This window comes from Sus scrofa, chromosome 5 (assembly GCF_000003025.6).
Source record: "Sus scrofa isolate TJ Tabasco breed Duroc chromosome 5, Sscrofa11.1, whole genome shotgun sequence".
NCBI lineage: Eukaryota > Metazoa > Chordata > Mammalia > Artiodactyla > Suidae > Sus > Sus scrofa.
In genome coordinates, this window is record NC_010447.5 from 72,268,300 (window position 1) to 72,291,820 (window position 23,521).

Consider the following 23,521-nt stretch of genomic DNA (forward strand, 5'->3'; position numbering starts at 1 on the left):
TTGACGGAAGTGGGGCATTAAAGTACCTGATTACTTTTGTATTACTGTCAATTGCTTTATTTATGATTTTTAACATTTGCTTTATGTATTTAGGTGCTTCTATGTTGGGTGCATATATATTTGCATTGTTACATCTTTATATCAATCCCTTGAACATTATGTAATATCCTTCTTTGCCTCTTATTATAGTCTTCATTTTAAAGTCTGCTTTGTCTGATATGGGTATTGCTACTCTGTCTTATTTTTGTTTTCCTTTGCCTGGAATTCCTTTTTCCATTCTCTCATTTTCAATTTGTGTTTATCTGTAGATCTCAAGTGAGTTTCTTATAGGCAGCATTTTTATGAATCTTGGTTTTGTTTATCCATTCAGCCACTTTATGTCTTTGATTTGACCATTCAGTCCATTTACATGTAATGTAATTGTTGATGAATATATACTTAATACCATTTGTTAATTGTTTAGGGATTATATTTTAAGAAAATACAGAGATATTTCTTTATCACAGAACTTATCCAAGATATTCAATTGCTAGCAGGTATTTAGATTCACTGACAGTGGCATGAGATCTCCATGACCATGGTAACACTTGTTTGTTGTTTTAATTAAACATATTATTTTCCTAATGAATCAGTGTTCATTCATTTTTTTATTTTATAATATATTGACAGAATATACAGTACAAATAGGGTTGTCCTTTTCTGTGCCACTTAATAGGGTTTGTTTTACAGTACAAATAGGGTTATCCTTTTATGTGCCACTTAATTTTAATTAAAGTATGGCTGCAGATATTACACAAAGCTGAGCAAGCCATCCACTTGGTATATCTATATCATAAAGCATATTGACTGATATAATGAACCAGTGGGGAAAAATTAATTTATGACTATGTGAGAAAAATGAATGCAAGGGATTTTCTTTAAAATACATTTATCAATGTGATTAATACTGTGTTTCACTCTTGAAGAGGTCATGATAAGATGTATTATTCAGTCCTCACATATTTCTCTGTCATAGGAAAGTAAGTAGGTTGAATATAAGGCCCATAGTCTGATGAAAATATCAAAGAAAATAGTATATAAATCTGAAAGTACGTGTTTTAGAATTTATTTATTTAAGGTGTTTACTTAATTTATCTGATAAATGTTTTTGGTCATCTTTGCTATATGGGATTATTTTTATAGTTCTTTTTTCCCTTTCTTTTTCTGTTTCCCTGTGATCTAATGATTACTTTAGTGTTACATTTGGATTTCTTTCTCTCTTTTTTTTTTTTTTTTTTTTTTTTTGCATATCTACTATAGATTTTTAGGTTTGGATATATATTCTAATCTGTATATACATGATTATTGTAAATTGATGACCCCTAAATTTCAAGTGCATCTAATGGCCTTGCATTTCCACTGTGCCACATATTTAATGTTTTTGACATCATCTTTCATGTCTTTTAGTTTTGTGTATCCCTTTTCTCATTGTGGATGTAGATGATTTTATTACTTTTGTCATTTAACCATACTATTAGCTTTATAAAAAGTTTATTTGCTACCTTTACTGTATATTTGTCCTACCAATGAGATTTTTCCTTTCATAATTTTTATATTTCTAGTTGTAGCCTTGCCTTTTCACTTAGAGAAGTCTCCTCAACATTTCTTGTAAGGTCCATTTAGTAGTACTATATGCTTTTAGCTTTTGTTTTGTGTGGAAATCTTTTATCACTCTCTCAAATCTGAATGATAGCAATTTTCTGAAATAATATATTCTGTCATTAAACCTTGATAAAACAAAGGCTCAGAAATAAAATCTAGTTGAATTTATCAATCAATAAGCATTTTTTTTTTTCTTTTTAGGGCCACACCTGTGGCATATGGAGGTTCCCAGGCTAAGGGTCAAATCGGAGCTACAGCTGCCTGCCTACGCCACAGTCACAGCAATGCCAGATCCGAGCCGCGTCTGTGAACTACACCACAACTCCCAGCAACGCCAGATCCTTAACCCACTGAGCGAGGCCAGGGATCGAACCCACAACCTCATGGTTCCTAGTCGGATTCATTTCCACTGTGCCACAATGGGAACTCCAAGCATTTTTCATACACCTATTTTCTGAGTGCTTTGTGCCCATATGCCCATTATATAGCAGCATAAAACATGGCAATAGTTTGCAGTGAGTTTAATCAATAAAAGTAACTAATTTAACCCTGTGTTGAAGCACTGTATGAGGTAAGTTCTTTCAATGTTCTGTCATTTAATCAAATCTCACAGTATTCCTATGATGGAGGCATTATACTTGTTTTCAGTATTTTCATTTAATAAATAAAGATATTGAGATTTAAGGAGCTTAAGTAATTTGGCTATCTACAAACAACAAGTAAGTATAAAACATGATACTAAATCCCCAGGGTGTAAGAAATGAAAGCTTGTGCTCTCAACTATTAGATCCAGTGCCTCTCTCTTTACAACTCATACGGAACGCAAGAAAAGTATATTTGAAAAAAAAATAAACAAAAAAAGTTAGGAGAAAAACTACTCTTTTTCTTTAAAAAAAAAAAACAGAAAACATTATCTGCTGTTAAGCAATACTTGTGAACCTATTAAATTGAAAAAAATATTGATAAGTGTCTTTAGCAACTGAGGTTTTCACAGTTTTAATTAAGAAGGAAAGAGACTGCTTAACCAGTGAGAGTACAGAAATAGATCACACTCTAACAAACCAGAAGTTAAATAAAGCCATCAAGCGTTTTTCAGCATCTCTGGCAGTTACCTCTACACCAAATTTGAATATATCAGCCTTAAAATACTAAAAATTTAGCAGTCAGCTAAGAAAATTCTCACAGGGCTGAGGGAAGTCTTCCTGGAGAAAGAAAAGTTAAAACAACAGCTAAAGTTATTAGAATTAATAGCAGTTAATTGGTGTTCTGTTTTGGACAACAGAGAATTCAGGTAGGTCAGAGCATAGCTAAAGTTGTGGATATAACAAAACTTCTCTAATTAAGAATAAATGAGTTTGGACACAAAGCCAGAGCAGAATGTCCCACGTGAATAACAATAGGTCAAAGTCTACTGACCAGTACAGGTTTGACAATCTAGGGAGACAAATTCCTGGGACAGAAACAAGTAGGGCAGATTTTTAGAAAGAAGCTTAATATACCTTAGCCAAAGATCAAAAATAAATGAATCATTTGTTCAAAGGCAGGCAGCTTAGTCTATCTGTTCAAGTCTATCGTAGAGCATAATTCAAACTTAAAGAGTCAGATCCTTTAATACAAACATGCATTGTGTATTGATGTATGTATCCAATCATTCAGCAAATATTTGGTATCCTATGTGGCAGTCACAGTGCTATACAACATACCTGTGATAAGTGAAAGGCAAATGAAACAAATATGGGCTTTGCTGTAGTGAATCTTATGTTATAGTGGAAGAGTTAGACATTAACTAAATAATTACAATAGCATATTTTTAATTATCATTTTTGTCAGCTATAAAGGAATGTTACTGAGCATTGCAAGAATCAGTGGCAGAAGGAACTATCCTAGTTTGCAAATTGGTAAAGTAGAATATCCAGCCTAAAAAATGAGTCAGTTAAGCCAATGTTTGGAAAAAAAAATAATCCTGACAGAGGAAGAATAAAGTTTTAAAGTAGGAAGAAGCAGGGAGATGGCCAGAGTGGCTAGAGTATAATGAAGTAAAGGGGAAAGAGAGCACAAAAACATTGAACACTTTTATGCCAGTAAACAATATGATGACATTGGCATTTTTTAAAAGACTCTTTTAGATGATTTCATTTTATATTTCATATGGATTAGTCAGCAGCAGAGTGGATATAGGGAGCTCACCTATAAGACTGTTTCAATAGCCTAAGAAAGAGATGATGGTAGTTTGAACTTTATTATTGACAATGAAGAGAGAAAAAAGCAGATGGATACGGCATATAATTATGAGGTAGAAAAGTGGTTTGAAGCCAAAGGCTTTAGGCATAAGCGGATGGGATAGAGTGGTGTCATTTTACCACCATAAGGAAGGACTGGAGAAGATTAGATTTGGGGGGAGTATTAAGAATTCATTTATCTCAGAGTGAGATATAACCAAGCTGAATTATGAAGTTGATGTGTTTGTATTGCAGAAACAATATCTTGCCTAGAGACGAAACTTGAGTTTTTCAGAAAATAGATAATCATTTAAGTAGAAAAGATGATATCTCAGTTACTGGAATGAGTAGATGAGGGATAATGGTATCATTTCCTACACAGAGGAGAAAAAGGAAAATCAAATTTAGAGAAAGAAAATTAAGTTCATCTATGAATTTTCTTGAGATACACAAGTATAAACATCAAATGCAAAAGTGGGCCGATGAGCCTGGAATTTAGAAAATAAATTTTGGCTGAAGATATAAGTTTAAATTCATTATATATCATCTGTCAGTTTATCCAGGGAGATAAGATAAAGTTTATAACATTAATTATTAATGATGACTGTGTATAACAATTGCCTTGCAAAATTCCCCAAAATTAAAATAGTCTCTAACAAGCTTATATGGGCCAGTTCCAAGAGACCATTCATTCTAACCATTGAAGACAAGGCTCATTAGAGTCTTGACACCAAGTTAGATTTTAACCCGTAGCCCATAACAATGGTTATTTCCCATGTCAATGAATATTTTTGAAAAAAATGTTCAAGTCAATGTTTACTGGATTGAAAGAAAGACATGTGTTCTCTGCATTCACACCTTTGCACCCCAACTCAGTTTTTTCCCATATACTTGTTTTTCTTTCCACGTATCTGTTTTTCTTTCCATATACCTATTTTTCTTTGTATCATTCATTTGTATTATTTTTTCAAATGTAATTATTACTGGGTCCTATACTAGCCAAGAGTTTTTCATCTGACAATTCTGCACCAAGAAGTCATTCTAAATCTTATGTTATTCTTATAAATTAATCCCTATTTTAGATCAATTATTTTTTAATTTAAACTTGTATATTTCAGTGAAGTATCACTTTGTTCAGAAGATTCCCCACACCCACTCCCTACAACCAAAATATTGGTTGTATTTTCTTTATGAGTGCCTCTTTAACTTCATAGGACAAATATCTATGATACAATCTTTTCCAGGAAATTACAGTTGCAAGTTTAAAGATAAAACTCCTTATGAAGAAGCAAAGTTGATTCCTTATGCAATAATTCCATGAAAACAAATATTTTACAAAAGAACTCACCAAAACATTAATATCCTGCTGCGAGACCCAGTTTTGGATAGAAAAATAATATTTCCAAAATATTCGTATAAAAAATAACTTATACCTTATGCCATATTAAATGAAAGTATAACAGTTACATTTTGACTAGGGTCAAAGAAGAATGGAAAGTGTACATAAAAGAGTTTATCCAAACTTACTTCTAAAATGGTTTTCTATCTGGAGAATTCTACAGCAGTATAGTTTGGTTTTAAATTGGCTGTGTGAAAAACCAGGCGATACTAATTTAGGATGTTAGCCCTCGGGACGGTAGCTATCTTTGCAGGTGGTGAAGGATGGAAGGGAGAACACAGGGCCTCTGGGCTCCTGGTAATATACTGTTTTTTGATCTGAGTGTGGGTGACATAGCTGTGCTAGTTTGCAAAAATTCAGCAATTTGTATGATGTTGTATGTTCATAATGTGAAATATAGCATACACTTGTATTAAAGTTGTAAAATATTTGTATATATATGCATATCCACATATCTACACAATATGTACTTGTGCATTAGAATCATGATCTGGTCATTTAAAATATATATCTATTTAGAAGTTTTTAATTAAGTACTTTTGAGCAATAATGAGGCTAAAACTTGATAAAGTCCCTAAAAAGAGTCTGTGTTTTTAATCTGTTAATCAAATGTTATAGTGAATATATCATTTATTTTGGTTTTGGTATTTATTCATTCATCAATTCATACAATAAACCATATTTTTGTAATAAACCTTCTTAAGGAGTTACTTATGGGTCAAATCATTCTTTTCAATAGCTCAACAATCTTAAAAGACCTGAGAGTGTGCAGTTTTTTATTGAGTAAAAGAAATTGAGACATAATGAAGTAAGTCTAAATTGTCTCGAGACTAGAAATATATTTAGACTGAATCGTTTTGTGAATCTTTAAATACGTTACCAGATAAAAGAAGTAGGATGAAAATTTTAAGGTTCTTTTCTAATGTGCATCTGCAGATACATACTGGCATGTACCCAGAACTGTTTAAGAAATCTCATGGTGTAGGACTGGTTGTTGGAATCTCTCACTTGAAGTTAAATATGCTTTCTTCCAAGAGCATCTAGTCCTGTAAAAAGCAAACCTGCCTCTCTTAAAATATGAAAAGTCAATATAATTAAATAGGAATTATTATAATTATTATAATTATTATAATATTATAATTATAATATAATATAATATTATAATTATAATATTATAAATAATATTATTATTTATATATAATATTATTATAATAATATTATAAATATAATATTATAATTATAATTATAATTATATAATTATTATAATTATAATTATAATTATTATAATTATTTGAGAGTTGTTATACTTCCATAGACTTTTATATTTTTCGATTATACCTATAACCATTAAGAGAAGTCTTAGTAGCTTCATTTTCCATGGAGACTGAACTACCGTTGTTCATTTATATGAGATCTTGGAAATCATTTGAGTATACTAAGCTCTGTAAGCTAACTGAAACACTGAGAAGATGTTGGGGATATTAATGGAAGTAGGAATGCTTAATGTTTCATGGGCAATGGACAAGTTTCTCAAATTTTGAGCATATTAAGATTCCTGTTCCCTATAGCTACTTTCTTCTTTATTTAACTGAAAGATGTGTGCCCCCTACTAGCTTGATGAATAACAGTTTATGCAAATGAAATCCTCTTGGTCCTGCTCCCCATTAATAGCCTTCTCCGTCTCCCCAGAAGTAATTATAATCCAGAATTTGGTATTTATACACTTCTCAGACCTTGATTTTCATGTCTTATTTACATATAGTTGTAGGCAAAATAGATCATCATACCATCTTGCTTGCTTTTAAATTTTATATACTTGGAACAATGATGTGTGTGTTCGGCACTTTTTTCCTCCTCATTAAGCTTGCCAGCTCCCTCTATGTTGATAGTTTTAGCTCTATTTTGTTTCTTTCTTGGTGAATGTTTAAAAATAGTGTTAAAGGATATTATAGTGTGATAAACATGGGCTTTGATCATATGGAACTTAAATTCTTCTTATTTATATCTATGTACCCTTAAGAAAGTTACTTAAAACTATTTCAGCTTGTTTTCTTATCTATAGAGAATAATCATAATATCTTCTTTATAAATTAATTCAGACACAATGACATAATGTCCGTTTGGAAATAGATGTATGTAGTTACAAAATATTATGTATTTAGAACAATTGTAAATAATTTTTTTCCATATTTTAATTTTTTCTTATTTTAAAAACAAATAGTGATTACTAGACATATTTCTTTTTATACTTTTAATACAAAACTGACCGTTTGTTGGTCTTCTGGGATGTAGAAAAGCAGAGTTAGAGAGAATGCATTCCATTAGGACTGTGGTCCTTGGAAGTGGTTCAACAACTTGATATTGTTGAAGGAGTGTAGATTGTGAAATTGGAAAATATATGACTTTAGACTCACCTGTTCATTGGTCATGTGACTTGGCCAATTTTTTTTTATTCACCTATGCTATTTACCATCACTAGCTCCCCAATTTTTCTTTTTTAAATTAGAGTATAGTTGATTTACAATGCTGTACAGCAGTGACTCAGTAATACAAATATCTACACTCTTTTAAAAAAAATACTATTTTTCATCATGGTCTATCCCAGGAGATTGGACATAGTTGCCTATACTATGCAGTGGGACCTTGTTGTTTATTCATTCTAAATGTAATAGTTTTCATCTACTAACCCCAAACTCCCAGTCCATCCCACCCCCTCCTCCTCCCCCTCGGCAACCATAGGTCTGCTCTCTATGTCTGTAAGTCTGTTTTTCCTAGGTGTATTTGTGCCATATTTTAGATTCCACCTGTAGATGATACCACATGCTATTTGTCCTCTTTCTGACTTACTTCACTTAGTATGAGAATTTCTAGTTGGATTCATGTTGCTGCATGTGGTCTTATTTTGTTTTTTTTTCTTTATGGCTGTGTAGTATTTCAGTACATATATGTACTACACATTCTTAATCCATTCATCTGTCAATGGACATTTAAGTTGTTTCCATATCTCTGCTATTGTGAATAGTGCTGCTGTGGACATAGGTGTGCATGTGTCTTTTTGAATTATGGTGTTGTCCAAATATATGCCCAGAAGTGGGTTGATGGATCATATGTTAGCATTATCACCAACATTCCCACCAAGTATAGGAGGGTTCCCCTTCCCCCACACCCTCTCCAGCATTTTTGATTTGTATACTTCTTAATTACAGCCATTCTGGCTGGTGTGAGGTGATACCTCATTGTAGTTTTGATTTGCCTTTCTCTAATAATTAGTGATGTTGAGTATCTTTTCATGTGCCTACTGGGACTTGGCCGAATTCTTCACTCTCTTTGAGCAGAAACTTTGATTAAAAAGTGGAGGTAAATATTGCTTATCTCATAAGAGGTTTGCGATAAGCAAATGAAATCAGTTTGTTAAAATACTAAGTGTGTTCTAGCCTTATAGTATATGTTTAATATATACTAGCAGTTTTTCCTTTTTGTAGTCAACTTACTGATGATATTAAGATAATATAAGTCTTCTATGTACATTTTCTTATCTACATCTCAGGGTTTCATCCTCTACCTCTTTTCATTATACACTTTCAACCCTGAGCTGTGTCCTCAACTTCCATAGCTTAAACAATTTCGCCACTCCCAAACCTATTTAGTGAGCTCTACAGAATGGCTGTCTAAGTGTCTACTAGAAGTTCTACAAGTATCCATTTCTTTAGCAATTCTTCATCTTGCTTTCCAGCTTATTTCTCCTTTGTTTTATTTAATATTATGATCTCATTATCTTCTCCCAATATCAACAATTCTTCTTTTTCGTTGGGTAGAGGTGAAAAGAGAAGGATACTGAATTACTCAAGTCCTAAAAATCTTCCATAATTTCTCCCTGTCTCTTAATCCTACTTTGTCCTACTGCTCTAATATTTAAATTACTCTAGTAGAATATTTTCCTTATTTTCATACCCCTTACTCTGCCTTATGTAGCCCCTCATCACTTTTGGTAAACTACAATGGTATTCTATTAAAAACATTGCGTTAATCTGGAATCTATCAAATCTATCCTCCAGCCAAAAAATCTGGTCATATAACTCTTGATGAAATCTTTAAATACCTCATTCTCTGTGGAATAGCTTCAAACTCTTTAACAACGTTAAAAATATTGTGTATAATCAGGATTTTAACAGTTTTAAAAAAGAGTCCTATATTAATCAGATTTCATATAATTAACCTTATCACCTATTGTTTCCAAAATTCTCATAATATAGATACTTCAGTTTCTCCAGCGTATCAAGTGATGGCCTGTCTCTCCACAAATGTCTCCCTTTTCTCTTTAATAAAAATAACTTTCCCTTCAAAGCTTTTTAAGACTAAACTTTGAGAGAAAATAAATTAGTGTTTCTAAAGTCCTTACTGTATCAGAAACTACATTAAGTGACTTAAAGTTATTTCAATATTTGAATTTTCTAATAACTCTGTGATATCAATAAAATTCCATTTTAGAGATGGGGAAATCAAAGCAGGATTTAAACTCTTATTTGAATGACTATAAAAACTATGTATATTATATATATATATATATATATATATATTTTTTTTTTTTTTTTTTGGCTTTTTGCCTTTTTCCTGCGGCATTTGGAGGTTCCCAGGCCAGGGGTCTAATCGGAGCTGTAGCCACCGGCCTATGCCAGAGCCACAGCAATGTGGGATCCAAGCCGCATCTTTGACCTACACCACAGCTCACGGCAACGCTGGATCCTTAACCCACTGAGCAAGGGCAGGGATGGAACCCGCAACCTCATGGTTCCTAGTCGGATTCGTTAACCACTGAACCACAACGGGAACTCCAAAAAAATTATATTTTTAATTATATACCCTAAGCCATTTATTTAATTCTTCCAAGAAGATAAAGAGATTGATATTTAACTTGATTTCTACATGATAAAACTCATGCTCATGGAATATAGGTAGCACATCCAAGCTTGTATGAATTTGTAACCAAGCAGAACCCTATGACACCTTTCCATGACAGATCCCTCTCCCCATGTCCTCTGCCTCCTTCTCTTTTTTAGGAAAGTTGTTTTCTTCCAGGCCTCACCTAGATCACAAAATCCTGGCTTAGGAATTAATGATTGAAAGGATATGAATACGTAGCGACGAAAGTAGCAGGTGGGTTAGGAGAACTGGTAACAATTTAAACAGTAAATCAGCCATATGGCAGTCACACAATCTTTAGTTCTTTCCTGAAATACCTAGTGTCTGATACACATTTCCTGAGTTTCTTTTACAGATGCTACAATGTCTGCCAAATGGAAGAAGTTAACCACTCAATGACCATGAGCACACAGACCTCAGATCTACAGGAGCCTGAGGATTGATAATGTTAACCCCTATGATATTGCTCTGTTTCCTCACCATCAACCTACCAGAGAATTGTGCACAAGCTGATCACATACTTCAGGACTCCCCTCCATCACCTTGACTTTAAAAATACTCTCTGAAGCTCGTCTGAGAGTTCTGGTTCTTTGAGCAATAGCTGCCCCAGACTTCTTGTTTGGTTCCTTAAAATAAACACTGTACTCTCCTTCACCACAAACTGGTATCAGTAGATTGGCTTTACTGTGCACAGTAATCACCCAAATTTGGTTTGGTAACAAATTCAAGGAAACTTGGATTTAATTTCAAACTTGTCAAACATTAAGGCCCATGTTAGTTCCATTTGCCACACAGTTTCTTTAAATATCACCCCCTCCATGAATCATTCCCTAATGCCCCATGAGCAGTTGGTGATGCCAGTATTTCTTCTGCTGCTATGCCTCATATATAACACTTATCTAACAGTTACTTAACATACAGGCATAGCATGCTTTAGTAATTATCTCATTTGCATATCTTAACATGTATCAGGGTGATTATATTCATCACTCTGACTCTATGTATTTACTTTTCCTCACTAAAGGATGAATACCTTAGAGGCAGCCACTATATATAGCATGTGGCACAATTCCTTTCATGTAGAAGGTACATAATAAATATTTTTTGATTAAATAATGTGTTATGATTAGGAGATAACTATGTTATAGGTAGGACAGAATGAGCAAAGGGGAAAGAGTGTCTTAAATCTCAGAGAATAAATGCAGTGTGCTCCTACATCTCTTGAACTCAGGAAAGTAGAAACTTTGGCAGGCCAAATTATTTTCCTCTCTCTCATAATACATTGAATTATATATTCTTATAAGGTATATAAATTGTGTATTTTTCCAAATTTCAATGGTTAGGCAGGCTAGGTATACATCTTAATAGATACTGCAAATTTAGTAGACTATGTTTTGATTTATTCACAAGTTTTGATTCACTTTATTGACCTTGTTGTACATTACAGAGTTCACTCCATATTTTATATGCATTATAAATTCAAAATATTGGAAGACTCTTGATCTGCAGAGAGATCAAATTCATCTAAAAGAGCCATTTCTGTTTTCCATCATTTGAAAAGATTGGTTAAGTGTATTTCTCAGGCATAGTCAGACTTCTGGAAAGTGGAAATTGGTTCTTATTACAGTCTGGGCTTTATCTTATCTGGGAGCACAATTGATTTCTTTTTCTCAGATGTTTCCTTTCAAGGTTTACTTGCTGTCCCACTCTGATTTCTTAGGAACTCAGTATCTCCGTAGCTTTTCTCAGGCCATACTCTTCCCTTCTTTGCTGATTTCTAATCTTGGACAATTCTAGGTTGATGAGGGTGTGTGTGTGTCTGAGAGAGAGAGCGATCTCCTCACTTTTAAAACAATTGAATCTGAAAATTCACCAAGTAGATGCAAAGTTGCCATCGTCATTTTAGACTTGGGTCTTGGATATTTGTATGTGGGAAAAGATACTGATTTTGCTTTCACTCACCACAGGAGAGAAAGAGTAAGCAAATGTTTTCCCTAACCACCTAATTATGCACTACTGAATCTTGTCATTTCAGAGAATTTAAATGTCTAAAGCTTATATTACTGTAATTATTTTGGTTTAGTCAGCAATTTATATCTCCTAAATGATTGTACTCTACATCCTTATACATGATAACTTAAATTTCATAGTTTTGCATTTTCTGTTTTTAAATGAGATATTATTTTCATTCAGATTTCAATAAATGATTAATGGATAAAGCTCTTGGCAGGATAGTAATCCGTAACTCTTAATTTATAGAATTTTTTAAGTGTCTGAGGTCTCTGGATTTTCTGTATAAAGAATAACATTCAGATAAATATTATAAAATATTATAGTTTACTTGAATTGCATTATGTTAGAAGTAATATATATAAATGTACAAATAGAATCTGGCTTGTATAGAATAGAACACTGTGGAATATGGAGTATGTAATATATGCACTAATTGAACAGTTAATTTCTCAGACTACCATTAGAATATTTTAGCATAATCTTTATCAGCTAGGTGCAACCTATTTTCTCTATGGTCTAGCAGGGATTATGCTCTTGAATGCACTCGGAAGGAAGTGCCATCTCCTCAAACATCCCTGATCTCCATCTCTATTGCCATCAGGGCTCTATCACCTTCACAGGCTAATAGCAATTGTTACCGGTTTATTGACTGAAAACAACCATGATCTTGCTGCCTTCAATGATGAATTGCTCTCTGCAGTGTAATTGTTAGATAGGAATCCTTGGTTTTACTCTGAAAGTCATTCTCTACTCTAGTTCTGAGCCATGAACTTGAAGGTTTCACTCTGGTCTTACCAGTCAATGGTCAGGCACGGTAATATAGAAATCTGACATTTGTATGTGTGTGTCTGTGTGGTACCTGTTTAATAAAATATAAAATATAATTTATATATATGTATGGATATATATATGGATATATGTATGGATATATATTTAAAGAGGCTTCGGAAAGACATGGCATTAGACTTCTAAATGATCTTAATAACATTATATTCAGGCCTTGTTGGTGAATATAATTTAATTAGTTTTTACAATGAGGATACTTTGGAAAATAGACATATATTTCTTGTAGGTAAATGCACTTGCTATTTTACATGGATCTCCCATTTTGGTAATTTTTTTCAAATACTCCTGATATTTTAAAAAGCTACCTGTGTTTTCCTTTAATGAATATTAGCATAATATATATACAATTTGATTTCAAGCTTGCGTTTTTGACTAGTAGACTAGTAGAAATCATGGCATGTTCTTAAGAGCTTAACTTCTGAGAGAAAGGGCTCTCAGAACTACTGACACACCCAAAGTCCAGGTACTATGACCCAAAATAGTTAGCAATATACTACGACCATTAAAAAAAAGAAACCTCTTCTATATTATTGAAATAAAAAGTAATTATTTTTAGATTAAAGTCTTCTAAGAAATGTTATTCAAATGAGCCCATATAAAAATCTCCTATGATTTATAGCAGTACATCCTTTCAGTTTTATTTTTTTCTTAATTTTCGGTTTAGCCCTGCTGACTTTCCCGAAATGGTAGAAAAAAGAATCAACTCTATATATCTCACTTATAATTTAAAATATTCACCCCAAACCCGCAGAAATACATCCTTTGAATAAAAGGCAACAGATGCTAGAGCGTTTCCGTGGAAGAGTCCAGTTTAAACAGTCTGCAATATGCAAATGCCATCTCCTCTATGTGAGGGTTTTACCCGAGTGGATGCTGCAGGGTTGGAGGATTCTGCCTATGATTTAGGTTGTAATTTTATTTGTGGAAATAAACCAATCACGGAGCTCCAATTGTCTTAGCGATGAGGTGATCAATAGCCCATTACTGGAGAGAACAGCGGCTACAGGAAGTGCATTGAAGATTTTAATGCATGAATTATGCATGCGGTGCTCATTCTTTAGTCTAGGAACAGAATGACAGGGTTTGTGAAGTCGCCTCAGATAGTTTCTTGCATTAAGTGACTGCAGTGAAATGCTTGATATTTTCAGGCATAGAAGCAGCATTGACTCTAGCCAGCTGAATTTGGATGTAAATCCCCGAGCTCCCAGCACAGAATGGTTTATTTGAAAGTATTGCTATGTAGAGAGCCAGCTTTACTGTCATCTAACCTGCTCTCCCCAGAAGGTTGGCTGAAGGATGGGAGCGGCTGTGCCTTCCTCTGAGGTCACAGCTTGAAGTCCTTTTAACTTGCTTTCTGCTGCAGGAGAGAGGCGTGCTGTGGTGTAACTGCCGCTGCATTCATTCAAATGGACAGTTTGCAATAAATACTATACACAGAACGACAGATAATTCAACATAGGAGGTAAGTCTGAGGCTTTTCTCTAGATTAGATCATTGCGAGCGAGAATGTGCTGAGTTAGAATAAGGGTGATGCGGTATTCCTAGGATTGACTCACACCTCAGTATTGCGATGCAGTGTCACGGTTCTCAATTGTTATGCTAATCGAAAGCTGACTTTATTTTATATTTGGGACACTATTGTGCCGAAGGGTGTTTTATTTTGCACGCAAAAGCTTTTCGAGAAGGTACCAGAGCTCAGATATGTGTGTCTTGGATAGACAGAAACCTGCAAATTGGGGAGGGGCAGCACTGAGAGTGAGCAGAATCAAAAAAAAAAAAAAAAAAAAAAAAAAATTACCTCCCGTGAAGAAGTTTTAGCAAGATCAGGGTATTCCTTTGGTTCTGTATTATTTCCTTAATGTCAACATTTCAAATTATGGTAAAAAAAATGTTGGTAAGCAGAAAAAATGCTCAATCCTTTTCCCAGAAGCAGAGGAAAGCACTGAGGTACTCAAACTCAAATACTGTGTTGCATACAAATGGAACAGATGGAATTAAAATAATTTGGACTAGCTTGTCCTTGAAGGAAGATCTTGTTTTCAGAAAAAAAACAGTTGGACTTCTACCTGTAGTGATTTTTTTTTTTTTACCCTCTCCTGCCCAGAATGCCTTACTCCAAAAAGAATGCATAGGTGGCATATTTTGAAATCTACACCTCTCACCACCCCCTAGAAAAAAGTTTTATTTCTTTCTTGGTCTTTTAAAAATTAAGCTTATACAATTGTAGAAACTGCTATATTAAATCCAAATAAAATTTACAAAAACTCTGAAAAACTGAAAAATACAGTTTTATATAACATTATATTTGCCAGTCTTTGTGAATTAAAGTTATTTTCTTAAATATCATGGCACATCATGAATAAATATGCAAATAATGTGCATCATGATATGCATTCCTACACCTTTATTTCAGGTGGGAAAATAGCATTAACGAAGATTTAGTAAACTCTAGATATAGTAAAAATTTTTAAGGATGCTTTTCAACAGTACACTTATAATATTAATATGTAGGTGTATATATATACATATGCATATATGTACATAGATATATACATTATATATATTTTATAAAACACAATACATATAACATGTATGTAATATTAGATAATATAATATCATTATATTGCATGTTAATTAATGTTAAGTTTTTAAAAACGTGTTTGCTAATAATTTATCAAGAACCAGTAATAGGTAAAGTCAAATGTTTTTTGTAAAATGGGGACCATTTATTAAAAACTAAAAAAGGAACTCTAAAACAATGATAGTCACAGCATAGGAAAAATACTTTGCAAGCATTTCACACTGCATTTCAATTCTGCTGTGGTGGTGTTACCCTATTGCTTGGCTTTCCTGTCAGCGGTCTGGTGGCAGTGTGGCTCTGTGCATGTGGCACCATAGAATGTATTTCAGGCTTCCAGGCTGATCTAGTATAGGTACATGAGCACACTCACACGTGGAGGGGAGTTTTTCCTTAGGGAGGGGAAGAAAGGATGAAGAATTAACTGCCTCTACATTTTAGAGGTATCCTGATGCTGAGTCATGGTGTTCAGTTCTACTTAAATTCTTCCTGGCTGAAGTGGCCCCTTCACAGCTAGTAAAACGGAATCTAAAAGAAAATAGAAAGGATGGAGGGAGCAGAAACTCAAAGGTGTTTATTGCCTACTGACAGACTGAATTCTGAATAATGAGTGTAATGACAGGGCTACTTGTTGGATCTGGCTGAGGTGACAGTCGAAAAAAAGCCCCATGCTGGATGACAAGATCACACCAGTAAAATTAATGGGGCAACATGGGGAGCTTGTTTAAACAAAGGGATCCATGTAGCACTGCACTTGTACTTATCTAAGCCTCTCAGTCATTGTTCTAGTCTCAAACCAGGCCATTAATCAATCTCATTGAACATATCTGATGGTCAGATAAAGAATATTTTCCAGATTGTGTGAGGGGAATCTATAAAGAGATGTGCTCAATTCCAATTCCCACATTCGCTGCAATTAATTTTTGTAGGTTATCAATTGGGAGAAAGTAATAAAAGGTTAAGGAGAATATTTGAATATCAACAATAACGTAAGAGGTGAAACACCAAAATGAGTTTAGATAATGATTATTGTGGCAAAGTATGATCCTATTCAATTCGGTTGGAAAGGAGACTGAAAATATAAAAAGGATATAACAAAAAGGAAAGAAGGAAAATGAATGAGAAGTCCATATAGTAGTGAAACATTAAATGTAAAATTTTTGAAAGAAAAATGTACTTAATTCATATTTGACATATTTTTAATGCCTCTAAAAATCAATTTATAAGACATCTGAAATATTTTGATTCACTAATATGAGGTTTTATAATTTAGATTAAAATAAATTTTAGAGGTGATTTAGTAGAACAAGAAATAGTTGAGAAGAATATTTTAAAATGGTAAACTAGCAGTCAATTTTCTTATAGGGAATAAATATACTTGTATTATTAAGAGATGTTAGCACATACATTATAATAAATCTAAGAAGTATATCTCTGTCTTTCTATCTATCTATTTAACATAAACTAAGTTTGTAGAAAGTTATGAATTATTTATGGAAGATTAGAAGAGTAAAAAAGTAAACGTCAAGTTATTCTCTCTGAATATAAATATGCATTTTTCCACATTATTGTTTGCCCATTTTCTAAACCTAAAACACATGTACAAATTGATTGAATCTGAGCTTATATTTATATCACAAGGTAATTCTCTATAGGATTCTTTACTAAACAGTCCTTATGAGTTACAAGCTTTGTAAAATACATGGAAAACTTTTTTGAATATGAATTATCATAAAGAGTGATAGCAAGAGATTTAATCTTTTCTCTCCCATGTGAGAAAATGATAAAATTAGTTCCTCCTTAAACTATTTTCACCCTAAGAAATTAGTTTATGAAATATTTCCTTTTCATATGTGCTCTTAGGAGTGGACTCTGATGGCTGTGTCATTTTATTATAGCTTTATGCATGTTTCACCAATCTATTCTCTCTGAATATAAATATACATTTTTACCCCATTTATTTATTGTTTCCTAATCATTTTAATCTTGTAAGACAATTCAGTGCAATGAAGAAGCATTAATTAAGGATCTTCTTTCAATGCTTTTTTCTAGATGCAAAAAAAGATAAAGGGCTATGCCTTCAATAGAACAGATAATTCAGATGCAGGGAAATTTTACATCATAGCATCAGCTAAAATGTTTGATTAAAAGTTTTATTTTATTTACTAATGTTTTTAGGGCTGAACCTGAGGCATATGTAAGTTCCCAGGCTAGGGGTCCAATCGGAGCTGCAGCTACCACCCTACACCACAGCCACAGCAAAGGAGGATCCAAGCCACATCTGCAATCTATACCATAATTCACGGCAATGCCAGATCCTTAACCCCCAAATGAGGCCAGGGATCAAACCTGTATCCTCATGGATACTAGTCAGGTTCATTACTGCTGAGCTACAATGGGAATTCCTAGGTTGAAAGTTTTAGTGTAAGAGAAATGAGGAACAAGGCTCAAAATTTTTAAATAGAGCCCAGACCAATATGCATAAAGAGATGGAAGCAAAAATTAATACTATATATTCTAGTGTCAAGACAGAAATAGAGGAATTAGATAAGTGTAGTTGAGAATAAACAAGATGAAGACAGGTTATTAAAGCCTTAACTATCAGAGGAGTATGTTTAGACATGTCTTATAGTCATTGGACACTCATAGACAGTACTTAATCACACTGGAAACATTTATCCCTAAAGACATTTCCAACCCTCAAATCAGATGAATTTTCAGCATTTTATTAATGATTGTTAATCCCGAATTAAATAGTGTATTAATTATGTCTTCTATTTTTTGTATTCTAATGCTTTGCCTTATGTCCCTAGAGAGAGTGCCATTTTCAAACGCAAACCAACCAATCCAAAGCCCTGCCTTCAACCACCTTCTTTATCAGAGTTCTCACAAGCCACTTTCTTCCTTTCCTAATCACCCCAGGGACAAGTACCAAACAGGATCCATACCAATGCCCCAGAGCCCCTAAAATAATTCAAACTGGCCAATCCTAAATCTATTTTTATCTTGCCTCCTTTCTGAGAAAACTATAATAAGGCTCTGTCTCTTCACCAGCCCCAACCTCATGATTCCCTGTATGTCCCCAGATATGTGCCTCTTCTCAGGATCTGTGCATATGGCAAGCTGTGTTTTCAACGATAACCTTCACCAGATCTGTTGGTTTTACCATACCTAAATAATAATAAAATATATTAGAACAAACATGAAAAGCTTCTCAACATCTTCTTTAACATTAATTAGCATAAATAGATATAGCATTACCTTTTCATTAAACTGCAATATTATTTTGAATTGAAGGGTAATTTCTAAGTGAACCTCTTGTAAACATAAGCTTAATCATATTCTAAATTGTGGTGCATAGAGGGAGGGTATGCTCTCCAGAAATGTGAGGGGCAGTTAGTTTTCAGTCTCATGACAAGGTATATAGGTCTAAAGTTCTAAACATTTTCCTGCATCCTCTTTAACTTGTAATATGTTATATCTGCTACATGAAAATAAGCATCTACCTCATCAAGCAAATAAATCAATGTCAAGAGAAAATGCCACCTTATGCTCCTTAAATATCAAAGCCTGAAATTGTAATTATCAAATGCTTGTGTTGCTTATATAAAGTCTTTTATATCCAGTAGGCAACTATAACATACATCCTAAACAAAAACTATTTCTGCTACATTAAGCCTAAAAAATTGAGCTGTCTTGAGAATGAGGTGTTCAAGAAAAGGTTGCTGGTTATCAGTGAATGCAAAACTTTGGAACAATGGCAAAGGCACTTAACCTCAAGACTAAGAATTGAGCCCTGCTGAAGGATGTATACCAAAGGACAGTGCTTATTTTTCAGCAGTGCCTTCTATTCCTTCAAACCATTATCATTGAAAGAAACCAAGAACAGTAAATGATCTTAAAGGATAGAAGAATTAAAGCATTAAATGCATGTTTTTAACTTCCCCTTTGTATGACTATAAGGAATCATTGCAATCACAATAGTTCTTGATGAGATAAACTTTTGATAAAGAAATTCAAGTAGAAAATTGGAGATAATTTAGATCAGGAACAGGTTAGAAAAGACACTAGTCATACTAGCAGATGGAAAGGCAGCAAGGTAGGTGGCTGTGAGGGAATCTGGAGGCGGAGCTGTGCCAGAAAGAACAGAGGAATTCAAACAGATGGAAGATGATATATTAGTTGGCAACAAGAGAAGCTGGGTGACAAACAGGAGAAATCTATTGAAGAACTAAGTGAGTAGGCAGCCAAGAGGTGGATTAGCTGGACTAGTAATAAACTAAATTCGTCAGTATGAGGGCATCCAAGTTCCAGAATAAATAGATAAGCATAATGGAAAGCAACTACAATTGTTACCTTTCCTTATGCCTAGGAAAGGGAAAAATTGGCTGGGGGAAAGGGAAAAATTGGATTTCTTCTTGTAAGACTTTTTTTATAATTTGCAATTTGTTATTATAATTTTTAAAAATGCTTTGAGGTCATGACAGACAATGATCTTCTACAGAGAGAAACCTTTAGTAGAAAATTCAGATATGCTTTCTACTGAGGAAATTTACTCTGAGAAATTATCATAAGCATAAAATTTATTTATTATTTCCTAGTTTTATGTTTCCTATCATCTGAGTTCTGGTCCTAGCCTGGTTGATATATAGGATTTGGCTGGAAAATAATACTGAGAGGTAACACAAGTAGATAATAAGAATTTTAATTCCTCCCTAAAAAATAATTTGGCAGACCGTAGAAAACATGAATATAATTTCATTTTTAGAAAAAATTCCTTATGTTGTTATTGTTGTTAAAAGTGATAGTCAGGAATTCCTGTTGTGGCTCAGTGGTTAACGAATCCGACTAGGAACCATGAGGTTGCAGGTTCGATCCCTGGCCTTGCTCAGTGGGTTAAGGATCTGGTGTTGCTGTGAGCTGCGGTGTAGGTCACAGACGTGGCTCGGATCTGGCATTGCTGTTGCTGTGGCTGTGGCATAGACTGGCGGCTATAGCTCCGATTAGACCCCTAGCCTGGGAACCTCCATATCCGTGGGTGCAGCCCTAGAAAAGACAAAAAGACAAAAAAAAAAAAAAAAGTGATACGTGTCAATGAACATAAAGAAGATGATCACAGCCATTTGGTCTTTTTTTTTTTTCTTCAGACTTGTCTGCCCTTAAGTCTCTCTTAGATAAGTATTCATGCTTACAAACACTTAGTAAAATTATGTAACATAGGTAAGTACTTTAAAAAATATAATTGTCACTATAAATGAATATAAAAGTGCCATACACAATAACATTTGCACGAGAATCTTGGCTTTATGGCTATTTTGGTTGCCCTTCAGATACATGGGTTCTAAGAAGAAGAGACACTTTCATTCACTACATATACAAACTTAGAATTTATGCCACTCTTTGCTTTTGTTCTCCAATCTAACCTCTAAACATATTTTTCTGATACATCAACCATATTTCTCAAGCCAATTTATTACTATCTATTTTACTAGCCAAAACCCTTACCTCCACTGTTCCTAAAACTTTTATGTTTATTGTCAGTATGATCATTTCTAAAATATCCATATTCCAATTAATCCCACGCAGAAGCAAGGATCATTTATCTGGGCTATATGACTATTCTTTCTAAGTGATGCATTTAGTTGCCACTTTAATCACTTGAATTAAACTTTTTTGCACAAGGCTAGTAACAGCATCTTCCCAAGTTCTACATGCCCACTTTATGTGTTTAATTCTCTTGAACTGAGCAATCATATTTGGCAAACCTTGCATGTATGCTAGCCACTCTTCCAGACTTCGGTGTTCAAGGATGAATAAAGCGTGACCTTTTCATCAACGAGTTTATATTCAGATGGAATAAATAGATTTATATATACCAGATACTGTGGTACAATCTAATTGATGAAATGATGTTACTTTCATATGTAATAAATATGTATGTCGCCATACATAATTATGAATCTGTTGAAATCAGGGAGTGCATGAATTTATTAAATCAGCAAATATTTATTAAGCCCCTTCTGTGGGCAATGACTATGCAAAGGGAAGTATATCTCCTGTTGCCACGGATGACTCAGTCTATTAAAAAAAGAAAAAAGGCAACAGAAAGCTTACTGGAAAAAGATCACACTTGTAAATGTAAAAGCAGGTATGATAAGTGCATATGAATTTGGCTTTAGCCAAAATTAGGGGAGGGCATCAAGGGTATCTTTCTGGATAAGGCAATCAAAGAATACTTAGAATAGTTTAAAAATATTTGAATAATAGTTTATTCATTGTAGTTATGAAATGAATGGTATTGACTATCAACTTCAGAGGTTCACACTAAAGAGAGGTAGACAGTTAATAAACACAACTCGAAAGGATAGAAGAAACAAACTATGGGTTTTGTGCTGAAATCATGCTTGAATGCATATTCTCATTTAATCCTCTCTGGAAGACTATGATATCCTCCCTTTAAAGATGGGAAAACCAAGAGATTGTTAGACTGTTACTAAAACTCTAGGTTTAGCATTAAGAGATTAAAGTTTATCTTCAATATCACCATGTTGTACTAAATTTTTTGGCACTCTGTGGGAATCTTCAAATATATGTAAGTATACATATATAATCAATGTCATTTCAGAGTCCTATGTTAATAAGTTTGTTCATCTTTCATTTTAACTAAAACAGACATAATGAAGGCAGTGCAAAATTTTAAGTAATTTTTATTATGACTTACTAGAAGAAAGCCAGATTTAACTTGAAAAGTAAATTATCCATAAACATAATCTAAGTTTAAAAATGGTCACTTTGCTCAAGTATGGAAAATTTGACTAGTGGATGAGGAACAAAATGCCACTTGAGAAATATACAAATTTTACAAGATGTCTAATACATGTACCCAGCTTATTACTGAGTAGTCTGATGAATAGTGTTTTTTTATTAATTAGTTCATTATTAGTTCCTCTAAAATATGAATTAATGATGAATAATTTTAAACTTCTTTCCTTGGGAGAGATGCTTTTAGAACCTTTTTCTCCTTCTTAACTCATACAGGATAAAAAAAATTATATTAACCAGAGGGATTTTCTGTATGTGACTTAAGAATAGAAAGGGCACCTACATTCCCAGTGTCTAGCACGGTGCCATGAACATAGTAGATACTCAATAAATGTATGTTGAATGAACGTTCACATGAATTAATGTCACCACATTTTATTAATTTTAAAATACTATTAAGTCATTATCAAATGAATAGACTTTGGGGAGAACATTTGGTAACGTTAATTATACATATCAAATGCAAGATGAATCCTATAATAGTAGATTTTTTTTTCCAAAAACAAAAGTCTATCTCTAGCTTAAGCAAGGGGTGAGATTTTTGAGAAGGATATGGTATCATGTAACTGAAGTCTATACAAGCAAATATTGGGAAGAATGAGTTGAAGTGTGGCTGGACTTAAAGTACACCTGTTGTACCTGGAGATCTGAATGTCGTATCAAAAGTGTCAACTTCTCTACGAATGTGGTTTTTCAGTCTCAATGAAGATCAGCTTTAGAAACCATTAAAAAAATAAAAAGACAACCCACAGAGTGGGAGAAAATCTCTGTAAATGATGTGACCAACAAGGGCCTAATATCCAAAATATACAATCAATTCATACCACTCAACAGAAAAAGAGCCAATAACCCAATCGAAAAATGGGCACAAGATTTAAATAGACATTTCTCTAAAGAAAACATACAGATGTCCAATATGCACATGAAGAATGCTCAACATCACTATTAGAGAAATACAAATCAAAACTACAATGAGCTACCAACTCACACCTGTCAGAATGGCCATCATTAACCAGTTTACAAATAACACATGGTGGAGAAAGTATGGAGAAAAGGAACCCTCCTTCACTGTTGGTGGGAACG

The 23,521-nt window shown here is 33.5% G+C and overlaps 1 protein-coding gene across 6 annotated transcripts in view; it reads left to right on the forward strand.

The window, feature by feature from the left end:
- The window catches only part of CNTN1 (contactin 1), a 326,959-nt gene that overhangs the window by 99,804 nt on the left and 203,634 nt on the right, over positions 1 to 23,521 (forward strand). For 2 of the 6 annotated variants that reach the window (XM_003355617.5, XM_021092537.1), the window contains exon 3: positions 14,402 to 14,500. The exons of the other annotated variants lie outside the window; for them this stretch is intronic. The gene's annotated coding sequence lies outside the window, so the exon portion shown is untranslated. The remainder of the gene's footprint in view (positions 1 to 14,401; positions 14,501 to 23,521) is intronic. 6 annotated transcript variants of the gene reach the window in all.